Source organism: Diabrotica undecimpunctata, chromosome 11 (genome assembly GCF_040954645.1).
Source record: "Diabrotica undecimpunctata isolate CICGRU chromosome 11, icDiaUnde3, whole genome shotgun sequence".
Classification (NCBI taxonomy): domain Eukaryota; kingdom Metazoa; phylum Arthropoda; class Insecta; order Coleoptera; family Chrysomelidae; genus Diabrotica; species Diabrotica undecimpunctata.
In genome coordinates this window covers 20,607,162-20,631,936 of record NC_092813.1, presented here as the reverse complement: position 1 = coordinate 20,631,936, position 24,775 = coordinate 20,607,162, and the positions used below count along the sequence as shown (strand labels likewise).

Genomic DNA, 24,775 nt, shown 5'->3' with positions numbered 1-24,775 from the left:
GGCTAGTAACAAACCAAAGCAAAACGAAATACCTCAAGTGTTCAAGAGAGAATACGAACATAGAGAAAGAAATTAAGCTTGGTGCATATACATTACAGTACACCGTTTCAAATACCTGAGAGTGATGGTGAATGACAGAAATGATAGAACGGATGAAATAAATGAACGCATCCTACTGGGTAATAAAACCTACTGGAACTACCAAAAATTCCTGAAAGAAAAGCACATTAGTAAGAAAACCAAATTAAAAATTTACAAGACTGCAATCAGGCCAGTGATCACCTATGGTGCAGAGACGATGTGCCTAACACAAAAAGATCAAATGAGGTTGGAAATTCTAGAGAGAAAGATAATTCGACGAATAATGGGACCGGTGAGAATAAGTGTAAGCGAATTTAGAAGATTAACCAATGAAGAAATTAAAGAAGTCATCGAGGGTGAAGACATAATCAAGTTCGTGAAGACGCAAAGGCTCAGGTGGCTGGGACACACAGAAAGAGCTAACCCAGACTCTACGCTAAAGCGAATAACTGGATGGAGACCAACAACAAAGAGAACAAAGGGGAGACCCAAAACAAGATGGAGAGATCAAGTCTTAGGAGACATAAAGAAGCTGAGAATCTACAATTGGAAGGAGCGCTATAATAATAAAAAAAAACAACAGCGGACTGATTCTCCGCAATAAATTAATCAGAGAGCCCAAAAGGGCGGCAAACACTCCGCCAGGAGTGAATAAGCCATGCATGAATGCTGTCAGTGTTTTCGATAACGCGAGCTATCACTCAAAATTAGTGGAAAAGACCGACGCACAGTGAGGCGAAAAAGCGAAAAACTGCTTAAAAATAATTTTTTTCATATATTCAATAAATTCATGATTCGTAAATTGGTATAGGTCTGCCTTTTAGGCAATCAGAACTGGAATCTTATACAAAGCTAACAGTAGCCTTTAGAAGGTGAAGAAACATGAGAGAGTGAATTTGAAAAAAAGTTAAGAAACTGTCTAATTCTTTTTTAATATTAAAAGCGGATATAATAATTTCTGTCGTGTCCTACGTTAGTTACAGAAGGAAAAAATTAATAATTTAATATTTAAACCGAAAATCGCTTTTGATCAGCCCAGAAAAGGTTTCCCAGAAAATTCAAGGTTTTTTTTCAAAGTCCCTACAAAAAAATATATTTTTTAAAATACATATTAATTAGTCCTCGAGGGTCTGAATAAAGATCCTGAAAGGGAATTGGCTGAGTAAACCTGCGAACTTTGGATGTCGAGTCCAAACAAATCGAAAAAGCTCGCTCGATACTCTAGTCGTCAGATACGAAAACGCCAGTGAACCTTTAAAAATCATCATCAAATTATGCTGAGAATATCAATTTTGAGATCGCAAAAAATATGCAAAAAAGTATCTATATATATATATATATATATATATATATATATATATATATATATATATATATATATATATATATATATATATATATATATATATCTTCTTCTTAGTCGTTAACCTGATGCAGGTATCGTGATATCATGAAGCTATTAACTAAATTTCCCAATGTTCCTCCACGTTTTTCTATCTTCTGCCATTCTAGCACATTCTGACAATGGAGCGCCAATGGTAGCAACAATATGGTCCGTGTATATATATATATATATATATATATATATATATACTACGTTCTTGAACCGTACTATATTTAATATAAAATTAATATAAAACTAGTTTTTCTTGGGTATAGGTTCAATAAAGGACCCTTAAGCTAGCGGGGACACATGAGCGGAATCCAATTTAACCTACGTAATATTTTTTCACCAATTTTTCACTAATTTATTACCACCCTAATAATTTTTCACCACCAAACCAACCTTAAGGGGAGCGATTCTGCTGGCTTAAGATTCAAGCTAGCAGAATTCAAAAAAGAAACTTTTTGTTGATGGCATATTTTTTCACCCATTTTCACTAATTTATTACCACCCTAATAATTTTTCACCACCAAACCACCCTTAATGGGAGCGATTCTGCTGGCTTAAGGTTCAAGCTAGCAGAATAATAAAATAAAAAATCGTTTTGTTAATGGCATATTTTTTCACCAATTTTTCACTAATTTATTACCACCCTAATAATTTTTCACCACCAAACCAACCTTAAGGGGAGCGATTCTGCTGGCTTAAGGTTCAAGCTAGCAGAATTCAAAAAAAAAACTTTTTGTTGATGGCATATTTTTTCACCAATTTTTCACTAATTTATTACCACCCTAATAATTTTTCACCACCAAACCCCCCTTAATGGGAGCGATTCTGCTGGCTTAAGGTTCAAGCTAGCAGAATTAAAAAAAAAAACTTTTTGTTGATGACATATTTTTTCACCCATTTTTCACTAATTTATTACCACCCTAATAATTTTTCACCACCAAACCACCCTTAATGGGAGCGATTCTGCTGGCTTAAGGTTTAAGCTAGCAGAATTCAAAAAAAAAACTTTTTGTTGATGGCATATTTTTTCACCAATTTTTCACTAATTTATTACCACCCTAATAATTTTTCACCACCAAACCCCCCTTAATGGGAGCGATTCTGCTGGCTTAAGGTTCAAGCTAGCAGAATTCAAAAAAAAAACTTTTTGTTGATGACATATAGTTTCACCCATTTTTCACTAATTTATTACCACCCTAATAATTTTTCACCACCAAACCACCCTTAATGGGAGCGGTTCTTCTGGCTTAAGGTTCTAAATGGCAGAATTCAAAAAAAAAAAAATTTTGTTGATGGCATATTTTTCACCCATTTTTCACTAATTTATTACCACCCTAATATTGTTTCACCATTAAACCACCCTTAAGGGGAGCCATTCTGCTGGCTTGCGGTTCTGCTGGCTTGCGGTTCAAGCCAGCAGAATTAAAAAACATATTTATAATATACCACAGTGTTTTGCTAGGTTTTTACGAATTTATTACCATTCTAGTAATTTTTCACCCCTTAACTACCCCTTGTGAAAACTCAATAATTGTGTTAGATTAAAATTTAAGGAGAAATTTTTTTTCAAATTTACTGTCCACTACTTATAACTGAAATAAAAAAGTGTTTTGTTAAGTTTATACTAAACTTTGACCATCCTGATAATTTTGCTCCCATAAACCTATTCGAAAACTTTCCTACTAGCTGAATATTTGAACCAGCAAAATAAGAAAAAAACGTATTTTTGAAATACCTCAGTATTCTGCTAAGTTTTTACTAATTTATTACCACCCTAGTAATTTTTCACACCTAAACTACCCCTTGTGATAAGTCAATAATTCTGTTAGGTTAAAATTTAACGTGAAAAAAATCTTTTTTTACAATTTCACTATCCTCTACTTATAACTGACATAAAAAAGTATTTTTACCCTGATAAGTTTCCATCTCTAAACCAATCTGATTTGGAAACATTCCTGCTAGCTTAATATTCGAGCCAGCGTAATTAAAAAAAATTATTTATGATATACCACAGTATTTTGCTAAGTTTTTACGAATTTATTACCAACTTAGTAATTTTTTATCCCTCGACTAACCCTTAGTGGAAGTCAATAGTTCTGCTATGTTTAAATTAAAGGTGAAAAAGTTTTGTTTTATAATTTTACTAAATATTATTTATAAGTAAAATAAGAAACTCTCTGGTTAGTTTTTACTAAATGTTAACGAACTTCACCAATCCCACCATCTACACATTTACGCTGGTTGAATGCAAAGCAAATCTTTTCGGAAATATGAGATACTACAGTATTATGCTAGATTTGTACTAATACATTACCATCCTAGTAATTTTTCACCCTTCAACTACCCTCTATGAGGAGTCAATAATTCTACTACCTTAAAATTTAAGGTGATAAAAAATCTATATTTATAATTTTACTGTATTCTACTTGTAACTGAAAATATAAATTGCTTGCCTGGTTTTTACTAAATTTGATCCACCCTTATAATTTTTGACCCCCTAAGCTTCAGATAATGGGAAACATTCAACAAGATACACATTGACGCTAGGTGAATAAAAAATCTTTTTGAAAACACAAGAGTGCTCTGCTAGAATTTTACTATATTTTTACCAGCCTAGTCATGTTTTTCTCAACTACCCTAATTGAAAAACATTTTCAAATGTTATTCTATACTAACTAATATTTATTTTTTTCAATGTTTAAATATTAAAAATATGAAAACACTTTATTCCAAAAATTATAAATTTTACCCGTTTTAAAAAATTGACTCTGATTCGAGTCGTATTACATGGCTAAGCGAAATCGAATCGTTAGTCCTTTTTATGAATATAAAATAACTGAAATCAAGTTGAGTTTTAGTAAATACAATGGAATTTTTATATTTCACAGAATAAATTACCAGGTAAGAAATATTCAAATTGAAATAATTTTATAACGTCTATTACATTATTTATCTGATTGTAAAGGAGGGTCGTCGGGATCGTGCGCACCTATTGCACCCTATTGTTAAAAGATTTGCATTCATTAGGTAGATGAAAATTTGAAAAATAATTTAGGTATTTAATATTTTAATAATATTTAAATAAGAAGAGTATTAACGATTGTTCAAAACATAATTTTAAGATTAGGTGTATAACATAAAGAATTTATATTGCAAAACATTTTAAGTAGGTATATTCAAATGAGACCGAAATTACCGGTTGGTCAGAACAGCTGATATAGATTATTTGCGTAGTAAAATAAATTTATATTAGCAGCATTTTAAAAATTTAAAGATATTTGTATTTTAATTCTTTGTCGATTTTTCATTCATTGTCAGTTGAATATAGGTAAAAATTAAAGGTTATTACAAAAAAATATTAACTTATTTATTTTGTTTATGAAAATGTTTGAAAGAATCGCCCACGGAGAGATCTGGTTTCTCGGCACAATCCACACACTCATAAATTGGGTTTTTTCTTATTTTTAGGATAGGACATACTCTGCATCTTTTCGTTTTCGTTTCGCGTTTGTCCGATTTATTAGCAATTATTTATAGGTAAATGTTCGCGTGCGATATTCATTCTTTCTTTGCTTTTTTATAAGTTAATTTACGAATTAATTCTAACCTTTTATGTCTTTTGTTTAGTATATTGTTTAAAACTAAGTCTAACTTTCCACGGTACCATCGATTCATCTAGCGATAATTATTTTACTGGATAACGTAGAGCAGTCATTTTATTATTAAAAAGTCTATAACTGTTCTTATTCTATAAAACCGATCTTCAGGAATAACATTCGGTCCCATTGGATTATGGATGAAGATTAAGCACCTTAAAATTATAAGAAAAAGATCTCTTCCGATGTTCTGCAAAAAAGATTTTCAGCTGAATAGTGGATCTGTTTTCCAATAACCCTCCAATCTTGAAATCCGTATGTGTCAGTGTGGAAGATAATTCCCATAAATACTAGAAATTCAAATAAGGAAAGTAGTTTACATCTTTAAATGCTAGAATTTACACAAACGCCAACTTCACCAACTTTTTTATATGCTAAACATTGCAATATTGTTGTTTTGTACACTACCTATTTTTTAACAAAATTTTACAACTTAAAAAGGGATCATTCCCGTGATTTGGCTGTATATCATATAGTTAAAAAACTCGAACATTGAAGTAAAACACTGCTTTGATTGGTATATTTAATTAAATTTTAAAAATCCTAAAGGATTAAGTTCAAAACGTTTTCGGACTTATCAGTCCAGTGAAATTTGTAGTACTTTTAGTAAGTAATTAATAAGTAATAGGTAACTAGTAATTTTTAATTAAATATACCAATTATTACAACAGAAGTGTTTTTCACACACACACACACACACTCGCACACACACACCGTGTAAATGTATTCAAGTATTTTTGAAAAAACAAATTTATTTAATTTTTGTTAAAGGGGTAGTAAGGGGTGAAAAATTACTAAAGTTGTAATAAATTCGTAAAAACCTAGCAGAACACTGTGGTAGATCATAAATATTTTTTTTAATTCTGCTAGCTTGAACCGTAAGCCAGCAGAATCGCTTCCCTTAAGGGCGGTTTGATGGTGAAAAAATATTAGGGTGGTAATAAATTAGTGAAAAATGGGTGAAAAAATATGCCATCAACAAAAAGTTTTTTTTTTTAATTCTGCTAGCTTAAACCTTAAGCCAGCAGAATCGCTCCCATTAAGGGTGGTTTGGTGGTGAAAAATTATTAGGGTGGTAATAAATTAGTGAAAAATTAGTGAAAAAATATGCCACCAACAAAAAGTTTTTTTTCTGAATTCTGCTAGCTTGAACCTTAAGCCAGCAGAATCGTTCCCATTAAGGGTGGTTTGGTGGTGAAAAAATATTAGGGTGGTAATAAATTAGTGAAAAATGGGTGAAAAAATATGCCATCAACAAAAAGTTTTTTTTTTGAATTCTGCTAGCTTAAACCTTAAGCCAGCAGAATCGCTCCCATTAAGGGTGGTTTGGTGGTGAAAAATTATTAGGGTGGTAATAAATTAGTGAAAAATTGGTGAAAAAATATGCCATCAACAAAAAGTTTTTTTTTTGAATTCTGCTAGCTTGAACCTTAAGCCAGCAGAATCGCTCCCATTAAGGGGGGTTTGGTGGTGAAAAATTATTAGGGTGGTAATAAATTAGTGAAAAATTGGTGAAAAAATATGCCATCAACAAAAAGTTTTTTTTTTGAATTCTGCTAGCTTGAACCTTAAGCCAGCAGAATCGCCCCCCTTAAGGTTGGTTTGGTGGTGAAAAATTATTAGGGTGGTAATAAATTAGTGAAAAATTGGTGAAAAAATATTACGTAGGTTAAATTGGATTCCGCTCATGTGTCCCCGCTAGCTTAAGGGACCTGTTCAATAAATTATATTACATGTGGAACTAGATTTTATTTTCCATAGAAATCAACGTTTCGGTAGAAAACCCTTGCCTTTGTCAAGATTCTAAAATGTAATAAAATTAAAATAATAAAATCTTTGTTCTGAATCTTGTACATTTTAGAATCTTGACAATGGCAAGGGTTTCCTGCTGAAACGTTGATTTCCAAATAAAATCTAGTTCCACATGTAATATTATTTATTGAACCTAAAACCAAGAAAAACTAATTTTATATATATATATATATATATATATATATATATATTTATATATATATATATATATATATATATATATATATATATATATAAATATATATATATATATATATATGTGGTTTCAGTTGTTTTCCGGGTTTGACTCCGCGTTAAATATTTTTGGTTTTTAGAAAAACCATTGTTTTGACGACGTTTCGGCAAGGTCACACTTGCCATTGTCAAGTCAGATTCTGCTTCGTCTTGATGTTACAGGCGAACTGATTTCTCGGTCGCTGCACGCTGAGTTTAAATATCTTGTTGCGCTTCTTGTCATTGGTCCTGTGCGCAGAGTGGGCGTGGTCTTCTTCGCTATTTTAATTTTTACGTTTTTCTGCAGAATTGTTTTCCACGTATTTGGGAGTCTTTGGGCATCATCTCTGGTGTTTAAATTTTTCGGATGTTTTTCGATCTCTATGGCTTCTCTGATTACACGTTTGGCCTTATTTTCGATGTTGGCTAGCATTGTTGTTCCATTTAAGTCTATTTTATGTCCTGTGTTTATGACATGTTGTGCTAGGGATGAAGTTTTTTCTTTTCTTTCGATGGCGTTTCGATGTTCTTCGCGTCTAACCTGTATCCTTCGATTTGTTTGTCCGATGTACGATTTATCGCAGTCTTCACACGGGATCCTGTATACGCCTTGATTTTCTAATGCAACTTTTGTTTTTGCTGATGGTAATATGGTTGCTATTTTTCTGTCGGTGTTAAAAATAGTTTCTATTTTGTTTTTTCTTAGAACTCTGCTGATTTTGTCTGTCGTACCCTTTATATAGGGCAGGATAGTTTTACCGACTGGTTTTTCTTCTTTTTCTGGATCTTTGCTGTTGTTTCGGGATTTATGTGCTTTTTCAATCATGAACATGGAGAAACCATTTTTTCTTAGACTTGTTTTGACTTTGTGCATTTCTTCATTCTTATGGTCCTCATCTGCCAGTTTCTCAGATCTTGTTATTAAGGTTTTTATTACCGAATTTAATTGTGCAGGATGATGGTGTGAGTCTGCGTGTAAGTACCTGTCAGTATGGGTTGGTTTTCGGTATACTGTATGTCCTATGCTTCCATCTTCTTTCTTAATAACTAACACATCTAGGAATGGAAGTTGTTGGTTATTCTCCCGTTCCATGGTAAACTGTATTTTTGGATGGATATTGTTAATGTGTTGTAGAAATTTATTAAGTTTCTGTTCTCCGTGCGTCCAGATAATAAATGTGTCGTCAACATACCTAAGCCACAGTTTGGGTTTATGCTCTGCTGTTTCTATTGCTTTTGATTCCATATCTTGCATAAAAAGGTTGGCTATTACGGGGGACAGTGGTGAACCCATCGGTGCTCCTTCGACTTGTTTGTACCTCTGGTCCTTGTAGATGAAGTAGGTGTTGTTTAAGCAATGCCTCGTTAAGTTTAGTGTATCCTGTGGTATTGGATATTTTCTATGTATAATTTCTAATGTTTCTTCTACTGGGACATTGGTGAATAATGAGATTACATCAAAGCTCACTAATAAGTGTTCAGGTTCCAGAATAACGTCCTTGATACGGTCGATAAAGTGGCTTGCGTTCTTGACGTAAGAATCCGCTTCCTCCGCATATGGTTGTAGCTGGTCAGCCAGAAATTTTGCCAGTGATTGTAACGGTGATCCAATAGAGCTGACTATTGGTCGTAATGGTAGCTCTGCCTTATGTACTTTAGGTAAACCGTACAGTTTTGGACATCTTGACGACTTTTCTCGTGGAATAAGCTGGAACTGTTGTTCTTTCTTGATGTTTGACGCTTGTATTTTGGCTTTCGTTGTTTTCTCCAGATACGTTGTTGGGTCTGTTGCGATTTTTTGATATGCACTATCGTTTAGAATGTTTTTTATTTTTGTGTCGTAGTCTTCAATGTTCATTATGACAGTAGCGTTACCCTTGTCAGCTGGAAGAACGATAATGTCTTTGTTTTGTTGTATATTCTTCAAGGCTTTCTTTTCTTCGTAAGTTAGATTCTTTTTCGGAGGCTTGGCTGTTCTTAATATTTGTGATACGTCTTGTCTAATAATCTCGGCTGTTTCTGATGGTAATTTAGTGATAGTCGTTTCCACTTCGCTAATGATGTTTTCGATGGGAATACGTGTCGGTGCAATAGCAAAATTAAACCCTTTGGAAAGGACACTATTTGTAGCTTCATCCAAAGTAAGATTTGAGAAATTGTAGACTAAATTATTGGAGGTATGTTGACGACACATTTATTATCTGGACGCACGGAGAAGAGAAACTTAATAAATTTCTACAACACATTAACAATATCCATCCAAAAATACAGTTTACCATGGAACGGGAGAATAACCAACAACTTCCATTCCTAGATGTGTTAGTTATTAAGAAAGAAGATGGAAGCATAGGACATACAGTATACCGAAAACCAACCCATACTGACAGGTACTTACACGCAGACTCACACCATCATCCTGCACAATTAAATTCGGTAATAAAAACCTTAATAACAAGATCTGAGAAACTGGCAGATGAGGACCATAAGAATGAAGAAATGCACAAAGTCAAAACAAGTCTAAGAAAAAATGGTTTCTCCATGTTCATGATTGAAAAAGCACATAAATCCCGAAACAACAGCAAAGATCCAGAAAAAGAAGAAAAACCAGTCGGTAAAACTATCCTGCCCTATATAAAGGGTACGACAGACAAAATCAGCAGAGTTCTAAGAAAAAACAAAATAGAAACTATTTTTAACACCGACAGAAAAATAGCAACCATATTACCATCAGCAAAAACAAAAGTTGCATTAGAAAATCAAGGCGTATACAGGATCCCGTGTGAAGACTGCGATAAATCGTACATCGGACAAACAAATCGAAGGATACAGGTTAGACGCGAAGAACATCGAAACGCCATCGAAAGAAAAGAAAAAACTTCATCCCTAGCACAACATGTCATAAACACAGGACATAAAATAGACTTAAATGGAACAACAATGCTAGCCAACATCGAAAATAAGGCCAAACGTGTAATCAGAGAAGCCATAGAGATCGAAAAACATCCGAAAAATTTAAACACCAGAGATGATGCCCAAAGACTCCCAAATACGTGGAAAACAATTCTGCAGAAAAACGTAAAAATTAAAATAGCGAAGAAGACCACGCCCACTCTGCGCACAGGACCAATGACAAGAAGCGCAACAAGATATTTAAACTCAGCGTGCAGCGACCGAGAAATCAGTTCGCCTGTAACATCAAGACGAAGCAGAATCTGACTTGACAATGGCAAGTGTGACCTTGCCGAAACGTCGTCAAAACAATGGTTTTTCTAAAAACCAAAAATATTTAACGCGGAGTCAAACCCGGAAAACAACTGAAACCACATATAGCTCCCGCGGAAATTTCAAATTCAATATATATATATATATATATATATATATAAATATATATATATAAATATATATATATAAATATATATATATATATATATATATATATATATATATATATATATATATAAATATATATATATAAATATATATATATATATATATATATATATATATATATATATATATATATATATATATATATATATATATATATATATACAGATTGAACGAATTTAGAACGGAACATACGAAATCAATGTATTTCGGCTCAACTCCGCTCTAGGTGGTTGGCCAACAAAAGGTTGTCAAATAATTATATTATAAAAATCCAATACTTCAGCGGGCTGCTGGATTCTGAATTCATTCAAGAACAAATCAAAACTCCACCCAAATAGGTTGCCTAGAATCACTGAAAAAACTAGACTACACAAGCAGTTATTATGCTGTCAAACCACTTATCGCTTCCTTATAGTCCAAGAGATAGAGCCGAAATTTTGAACTGATAAGTAATATGACATTTCTCTATTGGAATATATTCATTGTAACTGGGTTAAGACTTTGCCTTACAGGCGGACCCCCTCGTGGTACAGGGGGTGGCTATACAGGGATGAAGTTGTAATGTTTTTCGGAAAAATTAACGATCGATAATATGGCTGAAAATTTGCCCAGAGTAAGATCTTGGTATAACTAGACGAAATCTCAAAGGGCGGACGCGAGAGTGGATACATAAGGGGTGGCGGACAGGGGTGAAGTTGCATATTTTTGGGGAAAAATTAACGATAAGTAATATGTCCGCCATTTTCATGGCTCATTATTTAGCCCCTAAAAACTCTAAATCCAAAAGGGCGGACAGCTGGGTTGGTACATAGAGCTATAAAACGGAGTCAAATGTACCACTTGCCTGCGCATTTTAGGTCTCGGTAACAATTTTCAAACTGATTTTATTATGATATTTTTATACCGATTGATTTAAAAATTTGTATGCTCACTTCTGTTACTATTCTGAGAAGCGTCAAGTAGATTTTTCCTCAAAATTTTCCAAAAAAATTTCCGTAAATGAAAATTTTCGTAATTTTTAAAGGTAAAATCTAATTTGTAGAATCTTTTCGATTTTCTGTAAGTTATACCATGATTTTTTTCCAAAAATTTTCAAACGATTTTTCCGATAAGAAAAAAAAATTTAGAAAAACTTTTCTAAAACATTTGATAAAACTCTACGTCATCGCCTGAATCTTTTATAGAATATTTTGTAGTTTTAAAATGATATTATGATAATGTTTTTTTTTTCAAACTAAAGTCATATTTACTTTACAAATCACATTTTTTTCTTAAATATAAATATTTTTATAATTAATTTTTAATGGAATAAATGTTTGATATTTGATATTTTATTAAATTAAAGTAATTTTATAATGTTAACTATTAAATATTTTTTGTATAACAAATAGTAATTTTACTTATTTTTTATTACAATAAAAAGGTTTTTAAATTTATATTGCGTATATAATGGTTGTTCAGATATAAGAAAAATTTGATTTATTATTACATTAATAATCAAATATAAAATATATTATTTCTATTTATCAATAGGTAAAATTCATTTTGTAGAATTCCTTTAACATTTTACAAATAATTATTAATAAAAATCAATTTAATAGTGGAATTATCAATTTTTTAAGTTTTGAAATTTACTTTGTAGATATTTTCAATATTTTTTTTAACTTTTAAATTGATTGAATTTTTTTTTCATTAGTTAATTATAATTTTACAAATTCTGTTTGGACATTAATTTTGCATCATTATTATTTTAAAATATTATGATGCGCGTTCCATTTAGACCAGTTATTCTAGACGCATGCGCTAAATGTAATAAGTATCAAGATGCTTTTATCCAACTTGGTGAAACTGACTTCGATTGTAATGAAGTTTTTGAAACCTTAGAAACTTTCATGTCACTTATATGGAACAGGACTGACGAGAACAATTCCATAAAGAAAAGTAAACGATGTCAGATTTTCACTATTTAACCGGCAGTATAAGTTGCATGATGTAAACGAGCCTTTTTAAAAAAAAAACTAAAAAATTTCGATGCTTCAAGCTTACCACCATGTCAAGATGAATTACACCAACATCTACTGCGAGCCCATTATATTTCAAATATTTGGACAAATGCTCATAAAAAAGTAACAACAGAATTGATTCTTGAAGAACATGGTTGAGAGTTTTAAGATGAAACATACAAATTCAAATGGTTTAGTGGACCTCAGATGCCAGAATCAATTCGAGAAGTAGTGATTGAAAATGAAGCAGATAATGAATGTGATATTATTGAAAGTGAAAGTGACGAAGATGATGAATGTGATGACATCAATGAGAGTGAGAAAAATGACGAAATTTTTAAAGTTTTTCACAATTTTTTTTTCTTATCGGAAAAATCGTTTGAAAATTTTTGGAAAAAAATCATGGTATAACTGACAGAAAATCGAAAGGATTCTACAAATTAGATTTTACCTCAAAAAATTACGAAAATTTTCATTTACGGAAATTTTTTTGGAAAATTTTGAGGAAAACTACTTGACGCTTTTCAGAATAGTAACAGAAGTAAGCATACAAATTTTCAAATCAATCGGTATAAAAATATCATAATAAAATCAGTTTAAAAATTGTTACCGAGACCTAAAATGGGCAGGCAAGTGGTACATTTGACCCCGTTTTATGGCTCTCTGTACCAACCCAGCTGTCCGCTCTTTTGGATTTAGAGTTTTTGGGGGCTAAATAATGAGCCATGAAAATGGCGGACATATTACTTACCGCTAATTTTTCCCCAAAAAATTGCAATTTCACCCCTGTCCGCCACCCCTTATGTATCCACTCTCGCGTCCGCCCTTTGGGATTTCGTCTAGTTATACCAAGATCTTACTCTGGGCAAATTTTCAGCCATATTATCGATCGTTAATTTTTTCGAAAAAAATTACAACTTCATCCCTGTATAGCCACCCCCTGTACCACGAGGGGCGTCCGCCTGTAAGGCAAAGTCTTAACCCAGTTACAATGAATATATTCCAATAGAGAAATGTCATATTACTGATCATTCCAAAATTTCGGCTCTATCTCTCCGACTATTAGGCAAGCTCCTCTTTCCTTTAAAGGAGACAGATAGTTGAACGATATTTTATACAATGTCTATCACTGGGTATGGATTTATTTTTGTCCAAGTTTTATATTGGTCCACTATTTCAAATGCAGTTCAAACAGACATATATTAAATTGTATGTTCCGTTTTAAATTCGTTCAATCTGTATATATATATATATATATATATATATATATATATATATATATATATATATATACCACTAGTATTTTAGTCTTTAAGGGATATTCCGACAAAACAGATTGCATTAACAATGTTTTACTTAAGACTAAGAAGAATATGCAGCTATTTACAAATTTCTATTTTCCAAAGATCCTTCAACTTCCTTGGTTTATCTCAAGGTGGCTAAAATAGCAGGATGTGTATATGTAAGAAACTATTATGAGAGCGAAAGTGTTGAATAAGCTGTTGGACAATCCAGCGGAGCCTGTTTGCATTGCAGCTAGGATTTCACCTAAAAGAAGGATATGTTAGTATGTATATAAATATTCTTAATGTGGTAGTTTAAGCTACTTGTGTTAAAATGTTTAAATATTCTTTTCTAGTATTGAAGGAACTAAAGTTCATAACTACATTATAGCCGTTGGTTTATTAGTTGGTCCACGTAACGTATCATTCGCTTCCAGAATTGCCAACAATAGAATGTATATATCTTTGATTTAAAAATGCAGTTGATTCACTGCTATATTCCCATAAATATGTTAAAATAAAAGAAACTCAAGTATATTGTTCTGAAGCTATTTTCTTGTGGCATTTTAAAGTAATTACTATTTAAATGGGAATAAGCCACAATTAAAGGGTAAAGTACGTTTATTGACGTTTCAATTTCTAGTTCGGAAATCGTTCTCAAAATACAAAAAAATTTTGAATAACGCTGGGCCCATAACGGTTTCTTAATATTGTTCTGAAGCTATTTTCTTGTGGCATTTTAAAGTAATTACTATTTAAATAGGAATAGGCCACAACTAAAGGTTAAAGTAAGTTTATTGACGTTTCAATTTCCACTTCGGAAATCGTTCTCAAAATACAAACCTTTTTGATTGTATTTTAAGAACGACCGAAGAAGGTCCGAAGTGGAAATTGAAACGTCAATAAACGTACTTTAACCTTTAATTGTAGCTTATTCCCATAGCCTATATTAAAAAAAAACTAAACCCCAATAATATCTCTTCCACAGAAGAGACAGATGAACAATTATCTCAGGCAGAATTATAACATGTCCAATTCCTTTATTTTACAGTGGAATCTTAATGGGTTTTATACTCATTTAGAACAATTAAAACTTTTAATAAATGAATTATGCCCAAAGATCTTATGTCTTTAAGAAACTCATTTTAAACAAGTTAATATAAATCTTCGAAATTACCAATGTTTTCAAAAAAAAACAGACTAGCACAATAGGCCAGTGACGGAGTAGCTATCTTTGTTAAGTACAGACCTAGAAGCTAAGCCAATTGCATTAAGTACTAATCTCGAAGCTGTAGCAGTGAGTATTACATATTAAAAACATATTAATATATCCAACATTTATTTAACACATCCTAGCGAGCTAGACCTATAAGAACTAAATAACCTTCTTGATCAAATTCCACACAGAAAAATAATTTTAGGGGATATGAACTGTCATCATTCTGCATGGTGAAGCTCGAAAACAGACAAATACGGTAACCTAATAAAACATCTTATTGACTCTTCTCATTTATTATTACTTAATACAGGGGAACCTACCAGATTTAACTTCTATAACGGCTCTTTTTCCGCCACAGATTTATCATTATGTAGTCAATCCTTATCAACGTTTCTCACGTGGAATACTTTAAAATCGTTATATGACAGTGATCACTTTCCTATCTGCATATCATTAAATGCAATTCGATCTCCTAATTTTCCAATCTATTAATCCTAGAAATTAAGGAATGCAAACTGGTCGTCTTATCAAGTCGAGATTGAAAAGAAAATTAAAAACTATCATCCAAGTGATGATATAAACTCTAATATTACCTCCTTAAACAGGATATTTATAGAAGCAGCTTTAAATAATATAGGTAAAACAAAGCTCTGAAAAAGACCTCCAGTACCTTCGTGGAACAATGAAGTAGTACTTGCTCTATCTTCTAGCAATCACACCTGGAGATGGTACGTATCATCTATCAATTCTTTAACACCCTCCGACATAATCTGGACTAAAATTCGTAAACTTAAAGGCTCTAATTCTTATAGACATATTAACACCTTAACACACAATAATAAATTAATCGCTTTAGCTGATAGCGACAAAAATATTTCTTATGAATCCCTAATTTACAAGAAAAACATAGAAGCTTCTACAATCCTCATTAACAACTCTGACAGCCCCTTAAATGCTCCTATAACTCTTCAAGAGTTAGAGTTTTCTTTCGAATATAAAAAATACAGCTGCAGGACCAGATGATATTCTACCAGTCTTCATAAAAAACTTACCATTCGAAGCCAAATTAATTCTGTTAGATTTATTTAATACCTGCTTCCTAAAGCATGAATTGCCAGACCTCTGGTCTCAAGCAATAATCATTCCCATTATTAAGCCTAACAAACCAAAAGACAACCCTACCTCTTACAGACCCATCTCTCTTACATGTTGCATGTGCAAGATCCTAGAAAAAATTTTAAACCTCCGCCTTATATGGTACTTATAAAATAATAATTTTCTTACTAACTTCCAAAGTGGTTTTCGAAGAGGTAGATCCACATAAGATAATCACGTTGCATTAGAGACTTCAATTAATGAAGCTTTTGCAAATATCCAAAAACTAATTGCAATATTTTTCGATATAACCCAAGCCTACGATAGGGCATGGAGGCACTGTATTCTACAAACATTTAAAGATACTGGCATTCAAGGTCACATACTTGCATTTATAATTTTTTTATTTTAATCGCTCAATTCAAGTTAGAATTAATGATGTTACAAGCTTATCTAAGATACTTTTTCTTCTTTATGTACCGTCTTCTACCGAAGGTTGGCGACCATCAAACGATAGGTTTCTCTGTTTTGTGCCGCATGTATTATGTTCGCAGCTTTTGGTATTTGAACTAGTATCTATATTTGATATATCTTCTAAGATACTAGACAATGGAATTCCTCAAGGTTCGATTCTTAGTCCAACTTTATGCTTAATCGCTTTTAATAGTAGTATAAATGTAATTAAAGCATCCATTAAAGCTAGTTTTTATGCAGATGCCATTTTTATTTATACTAAATCGAATAATGTAATGGCAGCAACTAAAATTATAAAGAGTTTCTTAAATCGGCTTTATAATTGAACGATAAAAACGGAATTTGTTTTTTTTTATTGAAAAAACACGATACATTATTTTTAATAAAAATAAAACACACTTCACAACTAGTCATAATTTACCTTTAGAACAGTCAAAAGAAATAAAATTTCTAGGTCTAACTTTTGGGAGAACTTTTTTGTTCTTCAGTTATATTTTATATTTACAACTTCTTCCAAAGCTGTTAACGCGACTTGTTTTATGCTGAATTTTACATGCTAAGATAATTTTTTATCTTAATCTTAATCTTAATCTTGTAATAAATGTATATTAAACATTCTGTTTTTCTATCTTCTTTATACCCCTAGTATAATGCATTAAAAAAATTTAACAAAACACTGATAAAATAGTAAAATAACTTACCGACTAGATTTAAGTTGACGAAATGACTTTTTACTGGTTAGGTACTAATCTGACATTCATAAGTACCAGCCTCTCTCTTTTGAGCCCATCTGATCTGGAAAGTCCAGTCATCTGTTTCAGGATGGTGATTTGCGTGAAAACTGAAACAATGTTCTTGTGGCATTCAAAAGTAATTAATATTTAAATGGGAATAAGCCACAAATAAAGGTTACAATTAGTTTATTGACCTCTCAATTTCCGCTTCGGAAATCATTCTCAAAATATAAACATTAGTAATTTACTAATAATTTCGAAGTGGAAATTGAAACGTCAATAAACTAACTTTAATTGTAGCTTATTCCCATTTAAATATTAATTTGCCTTATAGCTTCCCACTGTGAGGAGATGAATATCTCTGTGTCTGATCCATGATACCTAAAACCAAAAATATTAAACATTATCAAATTTGTTAACCAATAACGAAAGATAAGTTGTTGAATGGTTTGAAATAGAAAACATGGTCGCCAGGAGCCTAAGATCAAATTTTGGCTAACACTAAGTTTTAGCTTCTCTCTACTAAGCCTCTGTTTTTGATGTATGTTCCGTACATAGAAATCTTCTGTTGTTAAATTTGGTTTTGGACATGAAATATCTTAGTGTATTGTTTTTTTTTTGATGTTATTGTGATGTTGACGTGATGTTGTTGTGATATTTGAATGGAGACCTAGACACGATGTTTATCGTAATCGAGGACGTCCTCCAACAAGGTGGTCAGATGACATCAAGCGCATTCAGCACAACTGGATTCAGGGTGCTCAAAATAGAATGCAGTGGAATTATTTACGGGAGGCCTATGTCCAGAAGTGGACTCAAAACGGCTGATGATAATGTGATGTACTTATTTCCTCTAGTTTTTAATTTTTCTTCTAAGCCCTTTCAATATGGTATTATTGTCATCTTTGAATCTCTTCTTGTGAGTGTTTCTGGATTACTTGTGACGTTTTGTTGTTTCACTTCTCCAGTCTTGTAAAATTCCTTGTTTATAAATGACAATGGGTAATTATTTTTTGACACGGACACACCCACATACACTCATACATACATACAAAACATTTATCAGGTCGGTGATTGAATATAGATTTAATCTTTATATCTTGTTTAACTGCCACCTCACACAAAGACTGCTGGGATTGGAACGGGGAATCCTGCGTAGAGTAAACAACAAACGGTATGACTACCTCTCCGCCCTCATTCATCAACTGTAGAACATCCAACCCATCAATGAGAGGCTCTCCTCTCTGAGCAGTAGTTACACAATCAAAACCATCCGTGGCCCAAACTTCAGAACCTACTCATCCATCGACAATGTATTCAAAAGACGTCCTAAACCCAAACTCCCTATCCTACCCACTAAATTACTGGGCCTTGCCAGCAACGAACTCCCTGATGAATACATTAACACCCTGGAAGCAATTCCACTCTTTTATCGCAGCAATAATCAGTAAATGTTCACTTCGAGCTCGATAGACAGGGAGGGATAGGGTTTCTGTGGTTTCCCGATCTCATTGCACAATGATAACTGTCTATTGCAGAGGATACAGCCACAACTGTCCTAACGCGATTTACAATTCATATACTTATTAATTAAATTCAGTCAATTTATAACTATATATTTTCGCTAATAAAATTCTAAAAAGGACCGTTTTAGTTCAACAACCCTTTCGCCTCTGATTATCCAGGATCCTCCTCCGCGGGACATATCCAACGAAGCGAACCACCAGTAGATCCAATGCAGCGACAGAAGCCAACCCAACAAAAAAATAAATCACGTCCTGAAAAGGTGGCTAAATCTGGACAATATTAACTGGTGTAGTGATGATATCTAACAACAACAATCTGCATGTTAAATACAATGAAAAGATCACTAAGTATAGAAGTCTGGAAATTTAAATTAAAAAACAATGGAGAATGGAAAGTATCCAAATATTGTATTTCTTTGCAATTACACCATAATGGATTGTAATGAGAATTTCATTTTACATTTATTTTAACGTTTCAAAATGCTTACCAATTAGCTCTTCGTACCAAATTAATGGTAAAGTTTATATTTTAACATAATTTCTTAATTTATAAATTATTTTAAAAAGATTTCTGTACTGGATGTCGAATCGTCAAAATTATTGTAAAATGCAATTCTCATTACAATCAATTGTGATTTAATCCCCTAAAAATACCATATTTAAAGCTGGGAAAGAACGAAATTCACAAATGACAATGGTACCTGGATGGAATTAATTAGTAATAAATACTTCAATCCCCAAAAAAAATTAAAAAAGGACCCTGCTGGAATTGTGGAAATCTTTAATAGTTTATGGAGCTAGTTTTCGTTTTTGAAAGTAAGTCATCATCTCAATAATATTGTGGAATTCGGTTGCCATTTATGCCGGCTGCGCAGCGTAAATGATCTGCACCTTCGCCATTACTGACGTTGTGGTATGCACCCGTTTTCCCAGACAAAAGTCCGTGCTATACCCCACAGAACTTAATTCCTATCTGAACTTAACAAAATTGAGCTACTTTATGAAAAAACAGAGGAGAAAGTTTTATAGTATGCAAAAGTAGGTGTAACTAGTTAACTAGTATTAAGACAAAGGAGTAGAAATTTAAGAGATAAAGAGCAACTTAAGTAATTTTACTTATCTTTAAGAATAAATATAAACGCGTGTGTATTCTCTTAAACAGTGGTATCAAGACTATTGTAGTCTACTGTTTCGTAATCTTATAATGGATAAACAGATCGGCTAAGAGAAAAACCCCGAACATAAAACTCGTGCTTCGGAAAACGATTTAAATATGCTAAAAGTTTCGATAATTTGCCTCGGAATATGGATGGATTAAAACGATGATGATAATCTAATGGCAGTATTTGAAGGAATTAAGAAAAACAAGGAAGTATTCATCCTGGTAGATTTAAATGCTACAGCAGGAAGAAGAGACAACATTCAGATTATTAGGAAGTAGGGAGAAGCTATTTTAAATTAAAACGATGTGCGACCTTTTAGCTTATGTGAGAGCTTATCGGACAAATCACAAATGTGACAAATGGATTCTACGCTTATAAAGACATATAGAAATATACATGGACACAGACAACAAGAGGGCTAAGGTTAATTGTTGAATATGTCATCATACGTCAACACTCAAATCTACAAATTATGGATGTACGGGTGTATCGGGGAGCGGAGTGCGGATGGGATGACTTAACTATGGCAAATGTGTTAGTTAAATACCGGGAAAATAACAGCGACCATAAATATAAAAAACAGTATCCAGAAATATGAGTATAAACAAATATAACAAGAGGCTATAGGAAACTGTGTGACATCAAGATCCGGAGTGGTGGTCACAAGAAATAAGAGAGTTTGTAGATACTAAAGAGAAAGCCTATCGAATCTGGCTCCAAACACAAAATCTAGAAGACTGGAGAACATACACTTACTGTAATAGGAAAGTTATGAACACTGTGACCAACAGAAAAAACGAAACGTGGAACAAAAAATGTGAAGAAATAAACAGATATACGGATGTAACTGGAGTATTTAAAGCTTGGAAGTTTATAATAAACTTCAGAAAAGATCACAAAGGAACAGAGAGATTAAACCCCGTAGGTAGGTTAGAGTGAGAAGAATATTACAAATCCCTATTTACGGACGCAAGATGATATTGTGAAATAAATTATACAAACATTAGAACAGATCCAATAGAAGAAGAAAAAGTAAAACTAAGCAACGTGGACGATATAAGACGAACCTTAAAGGAAATGAAATACGGGAAAGTTACAGAGCCTGTAAAGATACCCATTAAATTGATAAAACTCGGACAGTCAATACCAACAGAATTGTTAGCAGAGATCTTTGATAAATATCTAATCAAACAATAAAATATTTCAGAAGATTAAAACCTGGCGTATATAAGCTCTATACACAAAAAAGAGATAAAAATAAATGTAAAAATTACAGAGATTGTTGGCTCATATGGTTATCATCATAACTGTACATTTGAAAACTCCAGGGGGCACAAATCTATGATTAATTGTATAGTCACTAATAGAAAAATCCACCCAAAGCAGATTCTAGATATCCGAACTTTAAACTCAGCAGACGCAGGGAGTGAACACAAACTAGAACTAGCAAAAATAAGAATTAAAATAACACCAAAACATTTTCTACAGGAAATTCCCCGAAAAAAACTCAATATAGAATCACTGTGGAACAAGTGCAAGAAAAATGTACCAAAGGAAGCTAGCACAGAAGATACAGCTGAAACAAATAGAACCCATCGAAGATATAAACGCAAGCTGGAACATACCAGCAAACGAATGGGAAAGATACCTGACGGAATTGTTTAAAGGAAAGAAAAATAATAATTAAACACCATAATGTACCTGAATTAAAAAGATACGAAATAGAAATCGGTTTTCAGGAAATAGAGATAGCCATAAATTCACTCAAAAATAGCACCATCAAAAGTCACCATGACCAGACGGAATAACCAAAGAGCTTCTAAAACACGGAGGAGAAAGTATAACCCTAGAGATGACAAAACTTAAACAAAAACTAATATTGCACTGCAAGATAACAGACGCATGGAGAAACATCATAATGATACCAATGTTCAAGAAAGGAGATAAAGAATTATAGAGGTATAAATCTACTGAACACCGCACTTAAGCTTACCACAAAAGTCCTAACCAACAAAATCAATAAACTAACAACTTTATCAGATAAACAATAAGTATTCAGATCCGAACGATCCTGCGTAGCCGCCGTATTTGTACTATAACTGATAAAGGCGATTGCATCCCAGTAGAAGACGTCTTACACCTATTGTATAAAAGAAACATACCAATCAATATTATACAAGCCATCGAAAACATCTACTTCCATAATCGAATACGGGCAAAGATAAATAGAAAACTAACACAGTGGATACCAGAACAAAGCGGAGTCAGACAGGGTTACTCGTTAAGCCCACTTCTCTTTTAATATAACAATGAACGAAATAATACACGCAGTACGTAAAGGGCATGGTAACAGAATGGGGAAGAAAGAAATCCAAATATTATGTTATGCAGACGACGTCGCAATAATCACCGAGACAGAAAACGAGCTCCAAAGATTAACACACATCTTCAATACAACAGACAAGAAATACAATATGATAATATCAACATTTAAATACCCACTACGATGTAAAATCGAAATGGATGGGAAAATAATAAAGCAGGAAGCAAGGTTTAGATATCTGGGAATAGATATAAGTAGTTAAGGAGATGTTGAAGGAGAACTACCACAACAAAGCTTAAAAGCAAGTAAAGCTACGGGATCTATAAAATACATAAAATCTCTATAAAAAAATACAATAAAAACAAGAATCTATAAAGCTGCAATTAGATCTATATTAACATACGCGGTGGAGACAAGACCTGAAACATCTAAAACGAGACGACTACTAGAAACAACAGAGATGAAAATACTTCTACACAGAAGCGAAAACATTAAAAGCATGAAATATAGAAGACATAAATGGGTGATGGGTGACAAAACGGAAATAGGAGTGGAACGACTACATTAGTAGAATGACAGAGGATAGGATAGTACGACTAGCACAAGATAAGTCACCATATGGATGAAGAAGTATTAACAGACCAAGAAAAAGATGGTGCGATAATTTAAACAATTTAGGAGGCTAATATTGAAGAAGAAACAGGCTTTAAAGCATACATACAAGAGGGAAGGCTCATCGGGAAGCATCGTTGGATACATAGGAAATACAACGCCAGTATGGAAGCTTCATACAAGCTTCAAAAAAAATTGCTTTTTATAGTTAAGTTTGAATTATTCTTAAAAACAATATTTATTGTAAAACGTTAGTAAAAATATTAATCGAATTATATCCCCCAGCCAGTATCTTATTTATCCCAACTTAAATATTTTAATTACATAAAGTAGTCTACTCACTGATTTATTTCCTAAATTTCGAACTCGGCAACTAAGATACGCTGATTTCCCAAAAAGAATAGTGCCGTTACTGGGAGTCGTCGCATCGAAGTAGGGATCGAAAAGATATTAGAAGATGCCACGCCGGAACTTACAAATGGCGAACCTAAAAAAAAAGCAAATTAAATATCTTACTAATTTTGAATGAATGCTGTTGATTGAATTATTATATTTTATTTTTTCAGCTTGAACTAGATATAAAACGCTTGTAAATATAAGATGTAGACATTTAATAGACGATAAATGGATTTAACTATGATTATGAGTATTTTGAGATCATTTCTTAATTTTCAGCGTCAATGTATCTTTCAAAATAAAGGATTTCAATGTGTGTCCAAATATTTATTATTGTTTGATAAATACGCGCAAAAGAATAACAAGAAGAATTCAGAAAATGATTAAATAAATTAGAGAAAAAAATAGAAGTAATAAGCCCAACTAACCAACAACTTATAAAAGTAAAAGAAGTTATAGAAAAGAAACTAAAACATATAAAACACAGCAACACAGACTTACAGAAAAATAAAAAAAATATCGGGCAAATAATGCAGATGGAGGTATCCTAACAAAATAAATAAAAAAAAAATAGAAGAAATAAGCACAACAATCCTAATACAGATCGAGGTGGCCTAACAGTTGGTTCCCCTCTGCCTATCTACGTCGTAGGAAAGTTATCTTTTAGATGATTGTAAATAAGAGCAGTGTTATGAACTGGAGTACCATCGTGTAAAACCAAATTCGGTACTAGTGTAATAAGCCGGAACCATGTCTACGAAGATCATACGAGATATATCAATGAATTCTGCTTCACTTACTAATGATTGCGCAATAATTTTTATTCGGTGCAAAACGTTCTTTTTTATGTAATTTCCATGAGAAATATTCCCGATTTTTAAAAGCCACCGCCATTATTTACCATGAAACAACATGAAATGACACATGACAGGAATGACAACTGTTTATTATGGTCAAGAAGGGTAATTTTAACCAGTGTTGCCATAGTTATTCAAAATTATGTTTTCTAATGAAAAATAAAAATTTATATAAAACAAAGTTTATAACATTTTATTTATTTATATTACTGCTTTTTTTTTACCAGTGTTAGGTTGGATTTGGTTACGTTGGTTTAGTTTTAATTTCATGTTTTCTTATGAAATATAAAAATTGTTATTTTTAATTATATTATAACATTTTATTCTTATTACTGCTTTTTTTTACCAGTGTTAGGTTAGATTTGGTTTATTGGTTTACATTTTTAATAATAAAATAAGACGATGGTTAGCGGGTACTCTTTTTGCACGTGTTTATTAAGATTGCATCCACCTGTTTTAATTAACACGTTCGCGGACAAAGCAGCATATGCCGCTCTACTTTCTGGGACAAAGCGCGATATCCCGTCTAATGTTGAGAACGGCCA

The 24,775-nt window shown here is 32.5% G+C and overlaps 1 long non-coding RNA gene across 1 annotated transcript; it reads right to left on the bottom strand.

The window, feature by feature from the left end:
* Window positions 1-14,040: 14,040 nt before the first annotated feature.
* On the bottom strand, window positions 14,041-23,434 carry LOC140452885 (uncharacterized). The gene is made up of 3 exons (XR_011952230.1): window positions 23,320-23,434; window positions 17,321-17,734; window positions 14,041-14,096 (listed from the first exon to the last, which is right to left on the bottom strand). It is a non-coding gene; the product is annotated as an uncharacterized lncRNA (long non-coding RNA).
* Between the last annotated feature and the right edge of the window lie 1,341 nt (window positions 23,435-24,775).